Raw genomic sequence first — 22,872 nt, 5'->3', positions numbered from 1 at the left:
ATGTTCATCAATGCAATCCTCCACGGAGGGATTAGTAATGATGGTGGTTTTAATGTTGGGGGTTACCTTGTTTGAAGCTTTAGCCATGAGGCACTTGGCGGTGATGTTCTCGTTGGGTGAATCAAAGAGAGACACCCGGGGAGTAGTAGCAATGGCAACGGATGCCATGGCCATCGCTTCTCCATTTTCATCATCATCGTCATCCTCTTGGTATTCTTCTTGAACCACCAACCCACGAGTGGGAGTCTTCTTGGCGAAGTTGTTCTTGTTGGGGAAGGACTTGGCTTTGTCTTTTCGGATGAACTTGCCACCATTGTCTTCCCGCTTCTCGTAAGGACAATCCGCAACGAAATGGCTCACATTGCCACAGTTGAAGCAAGTTCTAACTCGTTGCTTGCCCTTGACGCCACTTGAGTTGTTCTTGTTGAAGTTGGGTCTTGTATTCTTCTTGCTCCAAAATTGTCTTGAAGCAAGGGCCATGTGCTCATGATAATCATATTTGGTGTCTTCGGGGTTGCTCTCCTCATCTTCCACTTCTTCCTCTTCTTCCATAATAACCTTGGCCTTCAAAGCAAGGTTGGGCTTCTTTGCCCTTTGAGAACGGAGCACCGTATTGTCGGCGGTCTTATCCAAGATGCTCATTGCAACGAACTCATCCAACACTTCACTTGAGGTCATGGAGTGGAAGTCCGGTCTTTGAAGGATGACGGAGGACATGGCCTTGTTGTAGGGCATCATGGCCTTGAGGAACTTGCGCTTGATCCAATTGTCAACCGTGTCCTTGCTTCCATGATCTCGGAGTGAGACCGCGTGTTTGGTCACTCTTCGAAAGAGCTCACGAGGTTCTTCATCTTCTTTCATTGCAAACTCATCGGCTTCATCTTGCACCACTTCATAGTTGGAGCGTTGAATGCTAGCACTTCCTTGATAGAGAGACACAACACATTTCCATGCGTCTTTAGCCATGACATGAGGTCGAAGATGAGGGAGATATTCAGGAAGGATTGCATCTTGGATGATGAAGAGAGCACTCTCATTGAATTGATTATCCACGGCTTCTCGAGGGGTGAAGTTGCTTGGGTCATGAGGGTAGAAACCTTCTTCAATGATTCTCCAAAGGTTAGTGTTCACATGATTTAAATGACGCTTGAAGCGATAAACCCAAGAATCAAAATCTACATTTTTCTCATACTTAGGAGGAGGACCGGCATGATTCAAATGAGTGGATGGAATCAGTCCTCCATAAATTGGGGGTTCCACATGGGCAAAGATGCAGGTGCCATTTCTACCACTAGACATAGGAGCTTTCTCACTAGTAGCTTCCCCCTTGTCGGGGTTAGCATCCGTCACCGTGTTGGCGGGATCACCCACTTTCACGGGCTCGGTGGAAAGTTTAAGCCCTTCTAAGAAATCCTTAAACATGTCCTTGACCTCGGTCGTCATGGAGGTTTTCAAAGTGTCCAATGCCACATTGAATTCCTCACGTGAGATCGGGTTACCCCCATCTCCCGTAGATGATATCGGATTCGCACCAGAGTGCTCTCCCACATCATCTACGACGTCAACCATACTCTTCGGACGGTAAAGTACTTAAAAAGAGATGAGGCTCTGATACCAATTGAAAGGATCCTATGGTTGACTAGAGGGGGGTGAATAGGCAACTAACAATTTTTAGCTTTTCTTTACCAAATTAAACTTTGCATCAAAGTAGGTTGTCTAGATATGCAACTAGGTGAACAACCTATATGATGCAACAACAACAAGTACACGAGCAAGTAAGGGAAACAACACAAGTACGCTTGCAAAAGTAAAGGCGCGAGATAACCAAGAGTGGAGCCGGTGGAGACGAGGATGTGTTACCGAAGTTCCTTCCTTTTGAGGGGAATTACGTCTCCGTTAGAGCGGTGTGGAGGCACAATGCTCCCCAAGAAGCCACTAGGGCCACCATATTCTCCTCACGCCCTCACACAATGTGAGATGCCGTGATTCCACTATTGGTGCCCTTGAAGGCGGCAACCGAACCTTTACAACCAAGGTTGGGGCAATCTCCACAACAATTGGAGGCTCCCAACAACACCACGAAGCTTCAACACAATGGAGTATGGCTTCGAGGTGACCTCAACCGTCTAGGGTGCTCAAACACCCAAGAGTAACAAGATCCGCTAGGGATAAGTGAGGGGAATCAAATCTCTCTTGGTGGAAATGTAGATCGGGGCCTTGTCGCCCAATCCCGAGCAAATCAACAAGTTTGATTGGCTAGGGAGAGAGATCGGGCGAAAATGGAGCTTGGAGCAACAATGGAGCTTAGGGATGGAAAAGGTAGTCAACTAGAGGTAGGAGACGCCCCTTTTATAGTCCTGGAAGAGATCCAACCGTTATCCTCAAGTTCAGCCTACGACAAGCGGTACTACCGCTCTAGGAGCGTGGTACTACCGCAAGGCCACGCAGTACTACCATGGAGGACCATGGTACTTCCGCGACAGCAGCAGAGGTCGGGACTAGCCTGACTGGGCGCAGTACTACCGCTCGCGCGGTACTACCGCGCCCCCTTGCGGTACTACCGCAAGGCAGGTAAGCCAAAGCCTACGAAGAGCGCGGATGAAATAAAATACATCCGTGCCTACTTCCGCTGAAAAAGAAACAGTGCAAAAACCCGACGCGATACTACCGCGCATGAGGTGCGGTACTACCGTTGAGGCGCGGATGTAAAAAATTACATCCGCTCCTACTACCGCGGCGCAACGGTAGTAGGTATGAGGGCCACGGTACTATGGCTCCAGGGGAGCGGTACTACCGTGGCCTCCCACGGTACTACCGCGCATGTCATGCGGTACTACCGTGTGGGCGCGGATGTAAAAAATTACATCCGCTCCTACTACCGTACCGGAGTAGCACTAGGCCTGGGAGTTATGGTATTAAGGCTCCAGAGGAGCGGTACTACCATGACCCCCAGCGGTACTATCGGAGGTGCTTGCGGTACTACCGCTCCATAGAGCAGTACTACCACAAGTACAGTAGTAGCCGTCTGATTATGCACAACAAGGATAACGGAAAGACGCTCCAAAGTGCAAGGAAAGGTAGGACATGTGTACGTGTTGATTCCACCCAAACCTTTCCGACACGGACCCCCTCTTAATAGTATGGCTCTCCTACGACTAAATCCACCAAAGAGAAACGTAGAACAACACCGTCTTCAATAGTCTCCGAGGGGCACCGAATCATCTCGTGCCTAGTGATGAAGCATCTGAGAAACTCAAGGCACACGATTAGTCCGCAAAAGTATTGTCATCAATCACCAAAACACTTAAGGGAGAAATATGCCTTACAACCTAGGAGTACATATAGGAGGATAAATGCGTGAAAAAAATATGTACGGTGAAGCGTAGCCGCGGTTCGAAAAGTAGACCTAAAGTGATGACAGCTATAGGTCGCACGCACCCAACTAGTGGTACTAGACATACGACTAATTTTTCCCTCAAAAAAAAAGAGAGGCACGACTGCTCAGTACTCCTATTCTATAAACATGAGTCCCATCTGACAACAGCGTCCGTGCTACAGCTAGCTCTCCTCCCTCGTTTCTCTCTTCTAACTCTAAACTCGGCCGACGCCCGGTGGGTGGGGTGGGTTTGCTCAACTGTGGCCCCACCTCACAGTGAAAACGTTACGACTGGAATAAAAAATTCCATATACTCCCTCCGTTCATAAATATAAGCCTTTTTAGATACTACTTCAAATGGAATACAACATACAGATGTATGAAGACATAGTTTAGAGTGTAGATTCACTCATTTTGCTCCGTATGTAGTACTCACTTGCTGGAATCTTTAGAAAGACTTATATTTGGGAACGAAAGGAGTACTATACTAATAAAACATTAAGGCCACGAGGCGATGCAGTGCTGGTTACAGGAGGCAAGAAGAAGAGATGCATCCATCGACAATGACCACCTCCTCAACTCAGGGCGCCGGCCCACCGAACGGCGCCTAAGTAGCAGCGGCTTTCGTGGCCAGGTCGACGTGCTTCTGAACAATGGCGTCCAAAGATTCCAGCCGCTGGAAGAAGGCCAACATCTTTCTGTCCTCGCTTGCCTTGTAGTGGCCTATGTAGACGATTTCTTCGTAGACGTGGATGTGCAGGTCGACGGTTTCTTGCATGGCAAGGCGCTGTGCGGCGAGCGCGGCCTCGAGGTGCACATTCTTTGTCGCGACCTCCGGCACCTGCAGGGCCACCAGGGGTTGAAAGAGTTCGTCACCATGTAGGCCGATGAGGGTGGCAGGCAATGAGGATCCTGGGCGCGCGGGCTGGAGCATTACGGCAAGGTCGACCGCACGCTTCTTGACGGCGGTGAACTTGCGGATGGAGTTAACCATCATGTCGTCCATGTGAGAGGCAAAGCCGGCGTTGGTGAGGGCTACGATGCATGTGGTCGCCAGCACCGTCTGGAAACGCTGCACGGTGCGGGGCCGCTGGCCGCCGCCTTGGATGATTTGGCACAGCCGACTGCCGCTCGCGTCCATCGCCTCCATAGGTGCTTGTGGCTTCTTGTCACTTGGTCTTGGATTGGAGTGAGCAGTGTTGCGTAGAGACTTGGGAGTAGATAGATTGGAGTGGTGGGGCGCCTTTGTTATATGAGAGTCCAAACTCTGTTGCATTCACATCGTGCTGGCTCTAGTCTGCTTCTCCAATTAATTCCCTCTGCATGTAATTGAGGATGCATCATTGACCGTTCAACGTCTCGGGAACCGCTACCCTCTTCCTCCTTGGCATTCAAGCACCTATGGACCCGTCGACGACGAGGTGCCTATGGTGACTTCGTAAATTTCAAGATGATAGTGCTGTGCGTGTGTGCGTTCCTAGGGGTGAGTGTATGCGCGTGTATATGAGCGCTTGCGTCTGTAATGTGTCAAAAAAAACGTAAATGCATGTCAAAAAGAGACTAGTCAGTATACTCAATATTGTGCACCTCGGAGAGGAAAACGATAGAACTAGTACGTATTTATTTACGGTGCAGATTCACTCATTTTGGTCCATATGTACTCTGTCTCGGTGTAGTCTAGTCACTTGTTGAAATCTCTAGAAGGGCAAATACTCCTTTCTGGTTTACAGGGCTATACTAGCAAGTAGTTGTACGCACTACTACAATAGTGGGCTCACATAGCAATTTTGTCTTATGCAAGAGCCTGGCTATATGCGTGCTCCAATGGTCGCAACTGCAATGTTCGGTTTGCGCTTGGCTATTCGCCTCTTCGAGAAGATGAACAATGATGTTACTACTACTGCTTCTACAGTGTCGAATCTACTGCTGCATGTCCGTGCACCGCGAGCGGGATGGATAGCTTGTTGTAGAAGTACTACTACTAAGCAAAAGCCTATCCTCGTTTACGAGCAACCGCACGCATGGGCGAGGGAGAAGGCGTGTAGTAAAATCAAGCTTCTCCTCGTTCTACAAGTTGACGCGACACATCATAGCACTGGCCCCACATGCTTGCCTCTAAACTTGGCTGAAAGACCCGTAGTGTACAATATATTTCCTGCAACCTCTAACATTTACCCACCACAAATTAAAATATATGTGGTCGTATGCATCATTCTGATGCAGAGGCCGGGGAGTCCCACCTTTTCGAAAAAAACAAATTAAAATATATATTCCTGTCTTGACCAGATGAGCGTCCAAACTACAATCACCAGGGTGACAGGTAGGGCCAGAAGACTATTTTAATTTAAAAAAACTTCGAGACGGCCACATAGCATGGAGCCGACCCCAACGATTTTAAGCTTACAGGCACGGTACACGCTATCTAGACTACTCTACACATGAAACTGCCACACGAGCGTCCGGGCTGCGCTTGGCTCTTCGCCTCTTCGGGAAGTCAAACAATGATGGTGTACTACTGCACTGGAGGAGTACTACAGTACGCTTCTGGCCATCTGACACCGATTGAACTGCTGCATGTCCACCGCGTGCGGGAGGGAGAGCGTGTAGCGAAAGCTTCTCCTAGTCTTGCCAGCCACCACGCTCATGGGCGAGGGAGGGACGCTCCTGTCTTTGCGTGTATGACAGGTGGGCCTGACAGGTGTGTGGCCAAACTGTCATACAGCCAAAGGCAGGTGCAGTTAAGTCCGCGAGGGAGAGGATAATCAAACTTCTCATTGTTGTACGAGTTGACGCGACACATCAAAGCACTGCACTCGATATATTTCAATAATTTGCGTTTACTGATGCATTAATTACAACACATGCATGCATGCCGTGACTCTTCTTTTGATAGTACTTGCATGTGTTGATTTAATGCACCTTGAAGTAGTACTCCCTCCATTCCTAAATTATAAGTCTTTGTAGGGATTCCATTATAAATTACATACAGATGTATATAGATGCATTTTAAGTGTGGATTCATTCATTTTGCTCCGTATGTAGTCCACCTAGTGAAATATCTATAAAGACATACTCCCTCCGTTCGGAGGGAGTATAAAATATGTGACGGTAAGCTTTGTAATACCCCGGCCCAAGTCGAGAGATGGTTGTGCACGAGGAGGGCGAGATCATGCAAACCAAACAGGAACATGACCCGACGATGGAGCTCTCTAAGGTCTCGATGGACCTCACCGTGCTCCACTGCCCCTTGTGCCTGCGCACCTTGATGCCTCCAGTGTATGAGCTTCGAATACACCTCGTCCGTTCGGCTGATTGAGCAAGGTGCAAGTTTCTTGATTGATGTGCGGTTGGATTGATTTCTGCAGTGCAAGGGAGGGCACCTGGCCTATGTGGACTGCCGCGTCGAGCGACCCGGGAACCAGCGGCAGTGCCAGAAGTGCGAGCGCGGCGGTGGCTTCGACGTGCGGAACACGGCGGTGGACTCCGTCCTTTCGTCGGTGAGGGTGGAGTGCCCGCACGAAGGCTGTGGGCTCTACGTCACTTACCACAAGCTCGCCGATCACCAGAGCGTGTGTCCGCTCGCGCCCTGCAAATGCCCCGTGCCCGTCTGCGGCTACGAAGGCCCGTCGCCGGCGCTCTACCATCACATCAGCATCGCGCATCCCATGCCTGTGCACAAGATCCAGTACGACAAGGTGCTCCAGCTGCATGTGCCACTGTCTGAGCCACGGCTCTTGCTATTTGCGGAGGAGGACCGCCGCGTATTTTTCTTGGTCGGCGGCGTGCTCGACATCAGCGCGCCTATCACCGTGTCAGTCGTCTGCATCAGAGCGGGGCGTCCCCACTACCGCACTACTTGGCCAAGCTGTGGGCAAACGGCCCGCCGGGGGAGCCCAAAGGCATGACCGACGCCGTCAAGGTGGAAATGGAGGTGACAAGCAGCAAGGACCCCGGCGACGTCGACGTGCAGGAGCTGACCTTCTTGACAGTTCCGCCCAAGCTACTGGCCGGGGCTAAGCTTGTGTTCCTCCACATTCAGATTGACAAGCTCACGTCCTAAATGTTTCGACAGCGCCTTCTGTTTATCTTAGTAATATGCTAATATAGGGATTACCTTGGTCTACTTTAGCTTGAGAAATGGTGGGTTTTGGTGGCGCCGTAGCAATTTCTTCGACATCAGATCAGTAATTTCCAACAGTCGAATGGATATTTTGTGTCTGTTGGATATAAAGTTCCTTTGGGTAAGAAGTACTACTTGTCATCAAAATGGATAAAAGGAGATGTATGTAGACGTATTTTAGTTCTAGATACGTCTCTTTTTATCCATTTTGATGACAAGCACTCCCTCCGTTCCACAATACATGCCTTCCATTTGTCAAAATATAGATGTATCTAGACATGTTTTAGTATATAGGTACATCCATGATAGAGCCAATCGGATGGTTGAGAACACTACAATTCGTAGCTACAGATGCGTGTGTGACTCCCAGATGAAGAGGCCGGGGGTCATCATCCTCCTTTTCGAGAAAAAGCAGAAGCGTGTGTGACAGGACGAGTGCATGCGTGCACCTCTTCTCTTCCTGTATAACGTACTACTAAACTCAGAGTACAAGTTTTTGTGGGTGGCAGGATGGTGCATGAGAGAAGTCCCGAGAGATAGGTTTAATGCGTCTGAAAAAAGGACTAGCCTAGAGCTCGCCACGCGGCTATTCCTGTCGAACGCCCCATTAACAGTAAGATATGTATACGACGGTGCTAGTTATTGCACGTACACAGCAGTACTCCCTCCTTTCCGGTTTATGGTGAGTGGTGGAATATTTTTTGTAGTTTGCAAAAGCACCTAATTAATGCTCTTGTTTTTCTCAAAAAATTATGTTTATCAATGCATTAATTGCAATGCATGCATAAAGTACATGCATTGGTCAATTTTCTCTTAATACTTGCATGCAATGATTTAATGCACCTTGGAATCTGAACATGTGTTGGGGAACAACCAAATTGAGCCTTATAAAATGGAAAAACTAAAATTTTGAGATAAGCCCTATAAAACCAGAAAGGAGGGAGTAGAAAAAGAAGTACTCCATCCGGGAATAGTGTCGCACTTCGAAACTAGAACCGTCAATAAATTTTGAGCTTGCGTCTCGTCACATTCCAAATTACTCCACGCTATATTGAATTGCAAACCTGTTCACAACGATCACAACCTAAACGGTTTCCCACTTAAGAGCGTATTAGTACCACGCTAGTATATTGAATTCCAAACCTGTTCACATCGATCACAACCTAAACGGTTTCCCACTTAGGAGCGTATTAGTATTCGGTTATAAATACTAGTATGCCAAGATGACTGCACATTCCTCCTCAACTCCTCATCCACAAAAACAAACAAGTCATTCAACATCCTTCCCTTGCGTCTGCCATGGCCAGCGTGAGTTCTGGGTCGAGAGATTGCCACCAGGGAGAGGCGAGCATGGAAGCGGAAGCACGAGAGATGTCCCGCCTCGCTGCGAGAGCAGCCGACATGTCCCGCCGCGCGGAAGTAGCGGCACAGAGGTCCCACCGCGCCGTTGAAGCAGCACGGAGGTCCCGCCGCGCCGTCGATGCAGCTGAATGGTCCGGCCACACCGCGGAAGCAGCAGAGATGTCCTGCTGCGCCATGAATGCAGCAGAGATGTCCCGCCACGCCGCGGCGGCCTGGGAAAATTTCTCACGGGCAGGCGATGACTGTTACAGGCGCATGCATGCGATCGTCCATAGCCAGATGGATCAGATCTCCAGCTTGGCGAGGTTGTAGGATGACGTGAAAGCCTTGTTTGAACAGGCTACTGGCGTCATCCGGCAACTAAGGGAGGGCAATGAGAGGCTCCAGGCCGAGCGCGACCTGCTGAGGGAGAAGATCATCCAAAGTGCAGACCACCAGGAAGAGACCAGTGCCTTGTTGAAGAGGACCGGCGTCATCGTCAAGAAACTTATGGACGAGAATGACATGCTCCGCAACGAGCGCCAAAGGCTGGTGGAGGAATCCGTGGATGTTCTCAAGCAGCGTCTTGAGGACACGAAAGAGCTCATCGCCGCTCGACGCGGAGACTAGTTCCCGCGCCTGCAGCAACGCATCAAGAAAGTACAGATCAGCGAGCCAGATCCTTTTCTTCCTTCTTCTTTAGCCCTTGTGTATTTTGGGCATAGCCGCACGTGGCTTTTTAATTATCTTTAATTATGTAAGACAATTAATCGTCCTTATATTTCTGTGGAGATCAATGTTGCGAGCCGGAATGAAGAAAACTTGCTGTGGCGACCCTGGCGTTGCTTATTCTTCTAGTTGCTGCTGGGTTCCTTCAGTTTCCTGGTTTCTTTTGATGTAAAATCGGTTTAGGATGTCGATTGTGTCGTTCGGTTGTGAAATGTTGGGTTCTAGTGCGGATGTTTTGGCCTTTGTTGGCCTCTTGGATGTTGCGATTTCAATCTGGTACTTTAGTCCTTCATGTTAGGCTGGAGTTGTGCTGAACTTCTTGTGAATTGTGGTGGTTTTCAGTAATGAAACTCGGAAGGGGCAAGCCCTTCTTTGATAAAAAAAATCATCCTTATATATTCATCAATCTTGCTATAAGTCGTAGTAGATGCTACATAGGTCCGTCAGATCTTACATCAAGATCCGTGTTGTCAGATTTTCTTTTTTCTCTCTTAAATCTCAGTCGAGTGAGACATAGCCACACCATTAAACAGAGGCTCGGGCGCCATTAATGGAGACCTTAGGAGAGAGGTGGACGACAGATGGGGGTCAAAGGGCTCTCCTCCCGATAAGCATGCGCAGGGGTCTGATCGCACGCCTCTCGTACTCAAATAGCTACCCTGCATGGCGCATCCTAGCTAATAAAAATGGGGACGCGTGGCGGCACGTAAATGGTACTAGTAAGTAGAACACCCACGGTTTCAATAATACTTGTGTTTCCGATTGTAACGTGACAACACTTGTTCCAAAATGACTTTGTTGATTGTTAATGTGTACGCCTTTGCAAATTGGACTGCAAATTTACCACAACATGTTGGTGCCATGTCATGGCACCAAGCCAAGTTTCATTATTTTTATGTGTGTTTTGGATTTAGAGGAATTAAAAAACTAAGTTTCTCAATGTTTCCAACCCAGGCACGACGCCCAGAATTTTGAATTTCATTCCCATTTCTTGCATGGAACCTAGAAATTTACCCGAGGACACACATGTGATTTTTCAACCAACTTTGGTGCACTGGAACATGTGCTTGTATTTCAAATTTGAATTATGCACACAAAGGTGACATGTTCCCTCCCAGAACCACGAGCCTTCTTGAGAGAAGCTCCGATTTGCAAGAAGCTTATACCAAAATTTGTTCCTATTCGGCCAATTTTTTTACCACGGCATGGTACTACCATGACATGACACCATGCCAAGTTTCATGATTTTAAAACCAAGTTTCTCAATGTTCTTGACCGAGCCACGATGCCCAGATGTTTGAATCTTATTCTCATTTTTTGCATGGGAGTAGAAATTCACCCGAGGACACAAATGTGATTTTCAACCAACTTTGGTGCACGGGAGCATGTGCTTGTAGTTCAAATTTGAATTATGCACATTAAATGACCAAAAACTCAATTAATGTGTAAATAAGGCCAAACGAAGCCGGAATAGTTCCAAAATTTAACAGGGCACTCATGTAGTTCTATGTTGCCTTTGTAAATAAACTCAAGGGGGACAACGTATATCGTTTCGCACTCAAAGGTGACACGTTCCCTCTCAGAACCATGAGCCTTCTTGAGAGAAGCTTCGGTTTGCAAGAAGCTTATACCAAAATCTGTTCCTATTCGGCCATTTTTTTTTACCACAACATGGTAGTACCATGACATGACATCCATGCCAAGTTTCATGATTTTCAGACATGTTTTGGATTTACAAGAATTTTAAAACCAAGTTTCTCAATCTTCTAGGCCGAGCCACGATGCCCAGATGTTTTAATTTTATTCTTATTTCTTGCATGGGACCTAGAAATTCACCCGAGGACACAAATGTGATTTTTCAACCAACTTTGGTGCACGAGAGCATGTGCTTGTAGTTCAAATTTGACTTATGCACATTAAATGACCAGAAACTCAATTAATGTATAGAAAACGACAAACGAACCCGGAATAATTTAACATGGCACTAATGTAGTTCTATGTTGCCTTTGTTAAGAAACTCAAGGGCGGGGGGTGGCACGTTCCCTCTTAGAACCACGAGCTTCCAAATCAGCCCAATTTTTTACCACAACATGTTAGTGCCATGACATGACACCACGCCAAGTTTCATGATTTCCAGCCAAGTTTTGGATTTACATGAATTTAAAATCTAAGTTTCTTGATGTTCTCGGCAGAGTCATGACGCCTAGATGTTTGAATTTCATTCTCATTTCTTCCATGGGACCTAGAAATTCAACCAAGGACACACATGTGATTTTTCAACCCACTTTGGTGCACCGGAGCATGTGCATGCAATTCATATTTAGATTATGCACATTAAAAGTCCAGAAACTCAATTAATGTATAAAAAGGCCAAATGAACCCGAAATAATTCCAAAATTTAATAGGACACTCATATAGTTCTATGTTGCCTCTGTAAATAAAATCAGGGGGGAGGCAGCGTATATTGTTTCGCACACAAAGGTGACACGTTCCCTCTCGGAACCACGAGGCTTGTTGAGAGAATCTCCGGTTTTGCAAGAGGATTATACGAAAACTTGTCCCAATTCAGCCAAAAGTTATACGTATGAAAACAGGGTTTAGATTATCCCGAACATCTCGCTACCTAGACCAATAATGTACCATGATTTGAATTCAACATAAAATGGATACAGATATTTGAATTGGAGAGCGTATGGTACATGTAGTTCATAGTGAAATATGATTACTGCTATATGCATGTCTTTTTGTTATCAAGATAATATTTAAATTATTGTATAACTTGACAACAACCGTATTCAAATAAGGAAAATTGATTCAAATTTAGTCCATATGGTAGACGACAATATATATATTCACATGGTGGAGTAAAATGTTCATATATGATGGAAGATCAAAATGTATGACTACATCAATTATAAACCGCAAGGTCACCTAATGATATATTTGAATTCAACATAACATGGATTCAAAAACTGAAATTTGAGATCATGGCATTTGTAATCATATAAAAAGGGACATTACTCTTTCTATGGTGGGAATTGATTTTATTTTTTGTTGTTGTTGAGGGAAGTGCGAATCGATTTGGTACTGTGCAGGGTAATCATGTTCTCTCGATTTTTTTTACATTTTCTTGTAGTTTTTTCAATGGCATCTATAGCAATATAGTAAAAGGGGACATGACTCTCTTGTGTCTTGTATGATTATTTTTTACACGTTAAGTTTGTTCTGCCGAACAAGGAATCCGCACCTTGTTATCCCGAAATTTTCAAGCTCGAGTATCTTTTGTCTCACCTGCTTTGAAACTCCCACTTCTTCAACCCGCGCCGCGCCTTGTTATCCCGAAATTTGGACGCACGCGAGAACTCCCTCCTCATCCGAAATCGCTCTCGCAGCCCAGACACGCGAAATCCCCCTTCTACCCCTCAGCCGGAAATGAAGCTCCATGTCGCGGTGTCAAAACCGGTGGGGGTTCGCTGGGAACTTACCCTACATTTCGGACAAGCGCATCCCTAAGCTTGGCTCCCCCCTCCCCCTTAGCCCCCCATTCGTACATCGAGGCCGCCAAAACCCGCGAAACCCCACGCTCCTCCGTCGGCCTCCCGACCACCGCCCAGCCGGAGACTCTTCCCCGACTACGTCGTCCACCGCAACAGCATGTCGTCCCTCATCCACTGCACCGGATGAGGATCCGTTGTCGATCTCATCGTCCCGCCAGATCAGCCGCCCCGTCCTCCACCTTCAAGGAGCTGCCCCGATGTTTGCCTCGTCTATTGCGCCACCTCAATCCCCACAGTGCCGTCTTGACCTGCCCCACCGGAATCGCAACACCCTCACCAATTCCTCCGATGAAGCCGAGGCTAACTCGGCGCCACCAAGGAGGTTCTGCACTCACCACTGCATTTTATCTTTTATTCAATCTCACAGGGCTGCCGGTGCTCGATACCGAGTAGACATGGCGTCTCCATCGACGGCGTCGTCGCCAGCCACATCATCCATGGCGTCTCTCCCCCATGTCGTTGCTGCCTCGGTGGCGACTTCCACAACGGCACTAGCTGTAGCTGCTCCGGCTCTCGCTCGCGCTGCGGCTCTGTTCTTGCTGTCGGTCGCGCTTGTAGCGACCCGACCCGAATGGGTCAAGTCTCTGTGCTTAAGTGTCATCCCTGGATCGGTATGCTGACACACACAGTACTCGAGGATTTATAACAGAGGTAAATCACATGTATAAAGTAACGTAAATACTATTACCTCAATCCAAATAGCGGAATTAACAAGGTTGTGGATTCCCATCAACACCAATGGCAAAGTTGAGTGTAGAAAATCGTAACCCTAACGTATCACTTACTCGTCATCTGAAAAGTCTGCAACATGAAACGTTGCAGCCCGAAAACGGGTCACCACATGGAATATGCTGGCAATGTAACACATAGAGAGTAATGAAAGAATAAGCCTATACTACATGCATATATGGCTGGTGGAAAGCTCTATGGTTATAATGTTTTTGCGAAAAGCCAATTTTCCCCTACTGCAAAGGAATAAATTTATTTAACTATCATGGTGGTTGTTAAACATTGAGAATGGTTGACAGCATCCTCAATCCCAATTAAAAGTACTCATTAAAACCCAACAAAGTTAATTAAAGTAACATGATGAGATTCACATGATATCCAAGTTCTAGATACTCAAGATGTCCATAACCGGGGACACGGCTAACCATGATTAGTTTATACACTCTGCAGAGGTTTGCGCACTTTTCCCCACAAGACTCGATCTCCTCCGTTAGATTTCTCGCACTACATGATGTTTGAGAAACGAATGACCGAGACATAGTCTTTCAGAAGTACTACACCTTACATGTGGGTAGACCGGTACACCTACTTTCCCCTACATCTGCTAGTATACCCGTAAGAGTTCGCATAACTTAATCAACTATGCCAGAGCCCATAATGGCTTGTGGCTGCACACGGAAGTTTCTAGTTTGAATAATCTCATGATCCCTTTGAGCCTGGATGGCGGTCCGAAGAAATACAGGCAAGTCCTGATAGAAACCAGGTGCCTCAATCCACCCAGATGTGTGTTTAAGTTGCCACCTTAAATGAACCATTAATCAACAATCTCACATCTGTCATGGATACACTCACCCAATCCACGTCTACTAGCATAGCATAGCATAATAAGCAAACGTAGAAGTAACTCCCAGGGGTTTGAAAATAAAACAGGTAATAGGTACTACCTCATCTACTTCCCATCCCACAATTTAATTAGATCCTAATCATGCAATTGTTTGAGGATAGATCTAATGCATAAAACTAGGTAGTAGAAAAAGTATGATCAAAGTGTTACTTGCCTGCAATGTTGATGAAGATGATTCGCACTCATAACTCTTGATAGTTCTACTCGTCACACTCCGGTCAATCTATCGTAATCAAGCAATAGTAGCCACACATAACTAATCACTCAAAACATCGGAAAGAACGAAGAAAACAATTCGAAAAACATCAAACCAAGCAAATAACTCTTGCAACATAAAGCAATTTTCTAACAGTACCAAAATTATGTGAATTTGGCCTTATCAGAAAGTTTAGGTCAAGAGCTTCGATTTGCAAAAAGAATCAACTAAATCGGAGTTACGAAACTCAAGTTATGATCAAACGAAGTTTGAATACAAATCTAATCTAATTCAAATTTTAAAACTTTCGAAAACATGTTTGAGTTGGATTACTGGATAGAGGAGATCATAACGAAGAAGTGGGCATTGGTTTCGTTGAATTTGGACAAACGAGTAAAAAGTAATGGTTGTTTGAAAAACAGGGACTAATCTGTAAGAAAGATAATTACATATAGGTCCCTGACGTAAATAAACAGAAACGAAAGGACTAAATAATGAACGTTCGCTTATAAGGTCTAAACAGTGGACGTTCTTTGAATAGCCCTAACTAAAAAAACTAAACCGGGTTTTTAAAAGAAAAACTAAAAAAACCAACCTATGGTTCGGCGGTTTTACCAGTTCGGCCGACTTGGCGGTTTAGGCGGAGAAAACCGCCGGCGAAACGGGACGGCGAGCGGCGGACGGCGGGCGGCTCCGGTGAACTCGGGGACGGTGGCTCCGGGCGTCGCGGGAGGCGGCGAAGGCATCGGGGAGGGGCAGCGCTGGGCGGCGGGTGCGGTGGTGGCGACGGCGGTGGTCGGGGGCGACGGAGTGGAGCGGGCGGCGGGGCTGGATCTCGCCGGAGCGGCGGCTTCCGCGAGCGCGGCAAGAGGTGCGGTGGCGGCGCGAAAAGGAGAGAGAGGGGGTCGGGGCTGAGGGATTTATAGGAGGGGGGCGACGGTGGCGTGGAGGAGGGGCCAAGGCAGCGGGGTGGTCGGGTCGGTCACGGCGGCGCGGCGGCGTGCGGGCGGCGGACTCCCGCTGGAGCTCGGGGACGGGCGCTCGCGCGGCTGGGCTGGCTGGGCTGGGCCGTGGCCTGGCTGGGAGCTAGGCCGGCCCAGTTCGGCGGAGGGAACTTTTTTTTTCTTTTTTTTTAAAATAAAACAGACAAACAAAAATAAAAACAAAAGAAAAAGAAATATTATATAGGCATATAATATATCAAAAATTTCAGAAAAGTATTTCCTACAATCTGAACATTTCTATCGAGTCAAATAAAATCCAGACAAATTTAAATAAAGCAAAGAGTGCTACAGCTCTAATAGAATCCAATAAAAATCCTTTTAAAAATACCAAAATTAATTCAGATTTAATTCTCTCCAATTTTCTGATGTAGGGAATCATGTTACCCTATTTTCCATATATTTTATTTTTGGAGAAAAATAATTTGAATAAAACTCAAATAACTCCAAATTGAAAATAAATTCAAAAGAACTTTGAATTTAAATCTTTGAAACTCCCAACTAATTTTTCATATGTTTTGAAGAAGTCATTTTATCTTCTCTCGTGAAAATCATTGAGTTGCATAAAGTTTTAGAATTGGAAATATTCTCAAATGAAATTCAAATATTTTCAACACCCCTTGTCATTTAAATAAATGGAAGAAGTCATATCATCTTCTCTCCAGGGTTTTGTGATGAAAAGAATATGAATTCCCGAAGGTCATAAAAGCAAAAATGAAAGTTTGGGAAAGTCCTTTTATTCCCTCTCATTTAACTTTCAAAAAGTTTCGAATTCACTCATTTTCAGTCAATCAATCACACAACAATCAAACAAACAATCAAATCTATCTATTTATTATAACATTCCAAAATTTAGAATTTTGGGATGTTACAAAACTACCACCCTTAAAATGAATCTCGTCCTCGAGATTCGGAGAGGCTAGCAAGAAATAGGTTAGGGTAGGGGTCTTCTCAAAATCCATCGATCATCTCCGGGGTCTAGGGTGCTACCACCCTTAGAAGCGTGGTTACGGTTCCATCAAAACTCATATATTCCATCCTTATTGTTGACAGTGTCGGTCTTCTCAGATCTTCACTATAATTCCTCCTCTGGCTCTTCCGGTAGTGGCATAACCTTTTCTTCAATACTTTTGTCCTTTCCTCTTGGTAAGGTTATTCTGAGACTGGGTCTTCATAGCTAATGGGTCTGGCGCCAATACTAATCAGCTATCGATATCTCATGGTGGTCAACAATTTATGGTTTCTCCTGCAGAAAACGGGTCTGGGTTGAACCTCACCGTATAACCTACGGTTGGCAACAACTGCCGTGTACAAGGGAAAAAATACTTATACCATTCTAAGGTTTAAACAAGGTTTTGATCGTCGTCTCTCTACTATAGGTAAGTCACTCAGATTTACCATCCCGTATAGCAAGGCGAACAATAAGAGTAAGTCGGTATGGTGATCAATCCATCCCGCACCCAAATCATTACCTTGTACATGGTTTAGCGAATCTCGCATTCTAACACTCGGTCATCCTCACAAGCATTGCAGAATTTCTCTTGTCGACGAACCAAGTTCGGATAAATCCATTGATTCTACAAGCCAAACAAACACCTATCGTTCCTTAACAACTCTCAGGTTTTGCATAAACTCCTATAGAATCGTCGGTGATAAAATCGTAACTTCTTCCAGGGTTTTTCCTTCAGCAAGAATATGCTTGCTTCTTAGCAGGTCCTGGAGCCTATGGGTTATGGCCCATCTCATCACTTATAGTCCTTGAACTTATCCTCGGGCTTCTGATCATTATTCCAACTTCCAACTTCCTAGTATACTTAAAATCCATCCAATTGTAATGTCTTTCTTCCTTCTATTTGCACCAAACTAGTACATGATTACTCAGACTCATCATGGAATTTCCATTGATCCATATTTCCAACATCATATCTCCTTTATATCCAATAGTAATTCATCTCTTCATCCTCGTGGGATATCCAACATACCGAGATAAAAATTATACTTATGAAGTCCATACTCCACTTCGTGGAACATCATTATCCTTTCCACGGTCAAGCATCCTTACAGGGGAATATTGGCCATCTCTGTATGGCACTTCTTCAACTGGGAAATGTGAAACACATCATGAACTCCTGTCAGTCCTTCGGGTGACTCCAACTTATTGGCCACTTCTCCCATACGCTCCAGAACTCGGTATGGTCCTACAAATCTCGGGGCTTTCCCTTAACTCCAAATCATTTAACTCCCCATAGAGGAGACACACGAAGACATGCTCTGTTTCCAATTTCATAGACTACCTCCTTGCATTTTTTTAGTCCGCATAACTCTTCTGCCTGGACTGAGCTACCTTCAGTCTATCTTGAATCAACTTAACATTCTCTTCTGACTCCTTGATCATATTTGGTCCAAACAACTGACGGTCTCCAACTTCATCCCACATCAACAGTGTCTGGCTCCTTCTCCCATACAAAGCTCCAAAAGGGGCCATCTTCAAACTGGCTTGGTAACTGTTGTTGTATGAGAACTCTGCGTAAGGTAGATTATCATCTCTACTAGATCCATAATCTAGCGCACATGCTCTCAACATGACCTCCAGAATCTGATTGACTCTCTCGGTCTATCCATTTGTCTGTGGATGAAAGGCTGTATTGAACTCTAGCCTAGTACCCAAAGTGTGGCACAGCTGATTCCAAAACTTTGAGGTAAACCATGTTCCTCTATCTGATACGATGGTCCTCGGAACTCCATTCAGACATATGATCCTGGTCAAATATATCTTGGCCAACTTTGCACTTGTATAGGTGGTTTTCACTGGGATAAAGTGAGCCACTTTGGTCAAGCGAATCAACTACTACCCAGATAGAATCATATCCCGATCGGGTTCTCGGAAAATCCGGTAATGAAATTCATGCCAAGCTTATCCCACTTCCATTCAGGTATCGACATAGGCTATAGTACTCCTGCTGGCTTCTGATGTTCTGCCTTCACTATCTGACATACATCACATACGGCTACATACTCGGCAATATCCTTCTTCATACTAGTTCTCCAGAAACGCTCCTTCAAATTCAAATACATCTTGATGTTTCCAGGGCGAATCGAGTATGGTGAGTCATGAGCCTCCTGAAGTATTAACTTCCTGATCTTTACATTATTAGGCACATATACAAGATCCTCGAACCATAAGGTGTCGTGCTCATCCTTACGAAAACCTTTGGCCTTTCCTCTGCTCATGCTCTCTTTTAACTCAGCAATCTCTTTGTCATCCTTCTGAGCTTCACAGATCTTTCCAACAATGTAGACTGAACTTCCATCGCTGCAACAAAACCTTTGGGAACAATCTCCAAACGAAGTTCCCTGAGATCCTCAGCTAACTCCTTTGGTAATCCCCCACTTATGAGGGTATTCATCCTGGTGTTCTTTATGGTTGTGTCCTATTTCTCCACAAAGCTTGCATGCACTTTCTCCATATCATTTCCATAAGGCTTCATCTCCTGGGACACAAGCCGAGACTTTAGCAGAGTCAACTTAAATTCTTTCCAAGTGGTTACTCCTTGCCATCCATTGATGGGTTGGTACATCATCCACCAAGTAGCAGCACCTCTTTCAAAACTCTGAAGAGCATGCTGGGTCATATCCTTTCCGGCTATAGAGTTATTCTTCATGTGATCCTCCATGTTCTGAATCCATCGGCTCGTCTCCAATTGAGACATTGGTCCAGAAAATATAAACTCATCTCCATTCATCCTCTATTGGGTCCAAGGGTTTGGGGTGGGATAAGAGAGATCAAGATGGATGCACACAGTACAAACAATAGTTTTGAAAAGACATATTTTATTGTGGCTGTCGGAAAAACAACAAACAAATGACAGCTCACAAACGTCGCATCTAGCGTAGGTACAACGGGGTTTGGTCTGCTAAAGGTCAATAGATCTCAACGCCATCAAACTCTTCAAGTCTTGGTCATGACTCTGATGGATCCTTCTGATCATGCTTGTCCTTGTCAAGTTCTTTTGCCAAATCATCTCTGTTGACGTGAAGTCTCTCATGACATCCTTTAATATTTCTGGGGTTGCATTCCAAACTTCTGGGTTTCAACATCCTTGGCATGAACCATGGTCCTAATGTCCTTCAGTTCCTGGGAAATCTCCGGTATCTTGATGTTTTGTTCCTCTAGTTTGGCTACTTCAACTTCTGAGTCCTGAGTTGTTCACGAACTGCTTCCTTGTCAAATACGGCTTCTAGCATGTCCATCTTAAAATCCTTGATGTAATACTCCAGATCCTGGTCATACACCAGCTATGTTAAAACTGCATCCTTCGCTGACAGATACTCCTTCATCCTTCTACCATCCAATCCTTCTGAGGAAATGCATGCTGAAACTCAGCACGATGAAAATAGCATAGGCGAACAATAACATCATGAATATCCATGTTTTTGCTCTTATTATTTTCATGAGCTATCATTCCATGGTTGATATCTCCTGTCTTCGGGTTTTCCTTGACAAAACTTTGAGTTCTAATGCTCCATGTTCCGGTCTTTCTCTGATACACCTTGATCTCGGGTATTGACAGCTTCCATAATCTGCCAAGTTCCATAAGGGGTGCCTTCCTAGGTCATACAAATCTGGAAATTCTTCAAAGCCTTCAAATTCTCCAAGTCTTTGGAGTCTTCACCGTTGTAGTTTCCGTCATTGTAATGCACGGTAAAATATTCTTCATTCCAAAATGGTCTTAGTTGTCCGATATCTTGTCTCCTTGGAGTGGTCTCATCGGTCAAATCTTCGAGTGGTCAAAAGGGAAAAGGGGTATGGTCTCACTAAAAGGGAATGTTTGAATAAGCTCAGAAGAGAAGAGAGGTAAACGATCCTTTTGAAAAGAAAGTTGTAGAGAAAAATCTTTCCTATGGGCTTGCTAGTTTCTAGGGTCACGTCCTACAGTCAACATGTGCTCTGATACCATCTTGTAGCGACCCGACCCGAATGGGTCAAGTCTCTGTGCTTAAGTGTCATCCCTGGATCGGTATGCTGACACACACAGTACTCGAGGATTTATAACAGAGGTAAATCACATGTATAAAGTAACTTAAATACTATTACCTCAATCCAAATAGTGGAAGTAACAAGGTTGTGGATTCCCATCAACACCAACGGCAAAGTTGAGTGTAGAAAATCGTAACCCTAACATATCACTTACTCGTCGTCTGAAAAGTCTGCAACATGAAACGTTGCAGCCCGAAAACGGGTCAGCACATGGAATATGCTGGCAATGTAACACATAGAGAGTAATGAAAGAATAAGCCTATACTACATGCATATATGGCTGGTGGAAAGCTCTATGGTTATAATGTTTTTGCGAAAAGCCAATTTTTCCCTACTGCAAAGGAATAAATTTATTTAACTATCATGGTGGTTGTTAAACATTGAGAATGGTTGACAGCATCCTCAATCCCAATTAAAAGTACTCATTAAAACCCAACAAAGTTAATTAAAGTAACATGATGAGATTCGCAGGATATCCAAGTTCTAGATACTCAAGATGTCCATAACCGCGGACATGGCTAACCATGATTAGTTTATACACTCTACAGAGGTTTGTGCACTTTTCCCCACAAGACTCGATCTCCTCCGTTAGATTTCTCGCACTACATGATGTTTGAGAAACGGATGACCGAGACATAGTCTTTCAGAAGCACTAGCACCTTACATGTGGGTAGACCGATACACCTACTTTCCCCTACATTTGCTAGTCTACCCGTAAGAGTTCGCACAACTTAATCAACTATGCCAGAGCCCATAATGGCTTGTGGCTGCACACGGAAGTTTCTAGTTTGAATAATCTCATGATCCCTTTGAGCCTGGGTGGCGGTCCGAAGAAATACAGGCAAGTCCTGATAGAAACCAGGTGCCTCAATCCACCCAGATGTGTGTTTAAGTTGCCACCTTAAATAAACCATTAATCAACAATCTCACATCTGTCATGGATACACTCACCCAATCCACGTCTACTAGCATAGCATGGCATAATAAGCAAACGTAGAAGTAACTCCCAGGGGTTTGAAAATAAAATAGGTAATAGGTACTACCTCATCTACTTCCCATCCCACAATTTAATTAGATCCTAATCATGCAATTGTTTGAGGATAGATCTAATGCATAAAAACTGGGTAGTAGAAAAAGTATGATCAAAGTGTTACTTGCCTGCAATGTTGATGAAGATGATTCGCACTCATAACTCTTCATAGTTCTACTCGTCACACTCCGGTCAATCCATCGTAATCAAGCAATAGCAGCCACACATAAGCAATCACTCAAAACATCGGAAAGAATGAAGAAAACAATTCGGAAAACATCAAACCAAGCAAATAACTCTTGCAACATAAAGCAATTTTCTAACACTTCCAAAATGATGTGAATTTGGCCTTATCAGAAAGTTTAGGTCAAGAGCTTCGATTTGCAAAAAGAATCAACTAAATCGGAGTTACGAAATTCAAGTTATGATCAAACGAAGTTTGAATACAAATCTAATCTAATTCAAATTTTAAAACTTTCAAAAACATGTTTGAGTTGGATTACTGGATAGAGGAGATCATAACGAAGAAGTGGGCATTGGTTTCGTTGAATTTGGACAAACGAGTAAAAAGTAATGGTTGTTTGAAAAACAGGGACTAATCTGTAAGAAAGATAATTACATATAGGTCCCTGACGTAAATAAACAGAAACAAAAAGACTAAATAATGAACGTTCGCTTATAAAGTCTAAACAGTGGACGTTCTTTGAATAGCCCTAACTAAAACAACTAAACCGGGTTTTTAAAAGAAAAACTAAAAAAAACAACCTATGGTTCGGCGGTTTTACCGGTTCGGCCGACTTGGCGGTTTAGGCGGAGAAAACCGTCGGCGAAATGGGACGGCGAACGGCGGA

This window comes from Triticum aestivum, chromosome 2B (genome assembly GCF_018294505.1).
Source record: "Triticum aestivum cultivar Chinese Spring chromosome 2B, IWGSC CS RefSeq v2.1, whole genome shotgun sequence".
NCBI classification, from domain to species: Eukaryota; Viridiplantae; Streptophyta; class Magnoliopsida; order Poales; family Poaceae; genus Triticum; species Triticum aestivum.
This window is presented reverse-complemented; position numbering follows the sequence as displayed.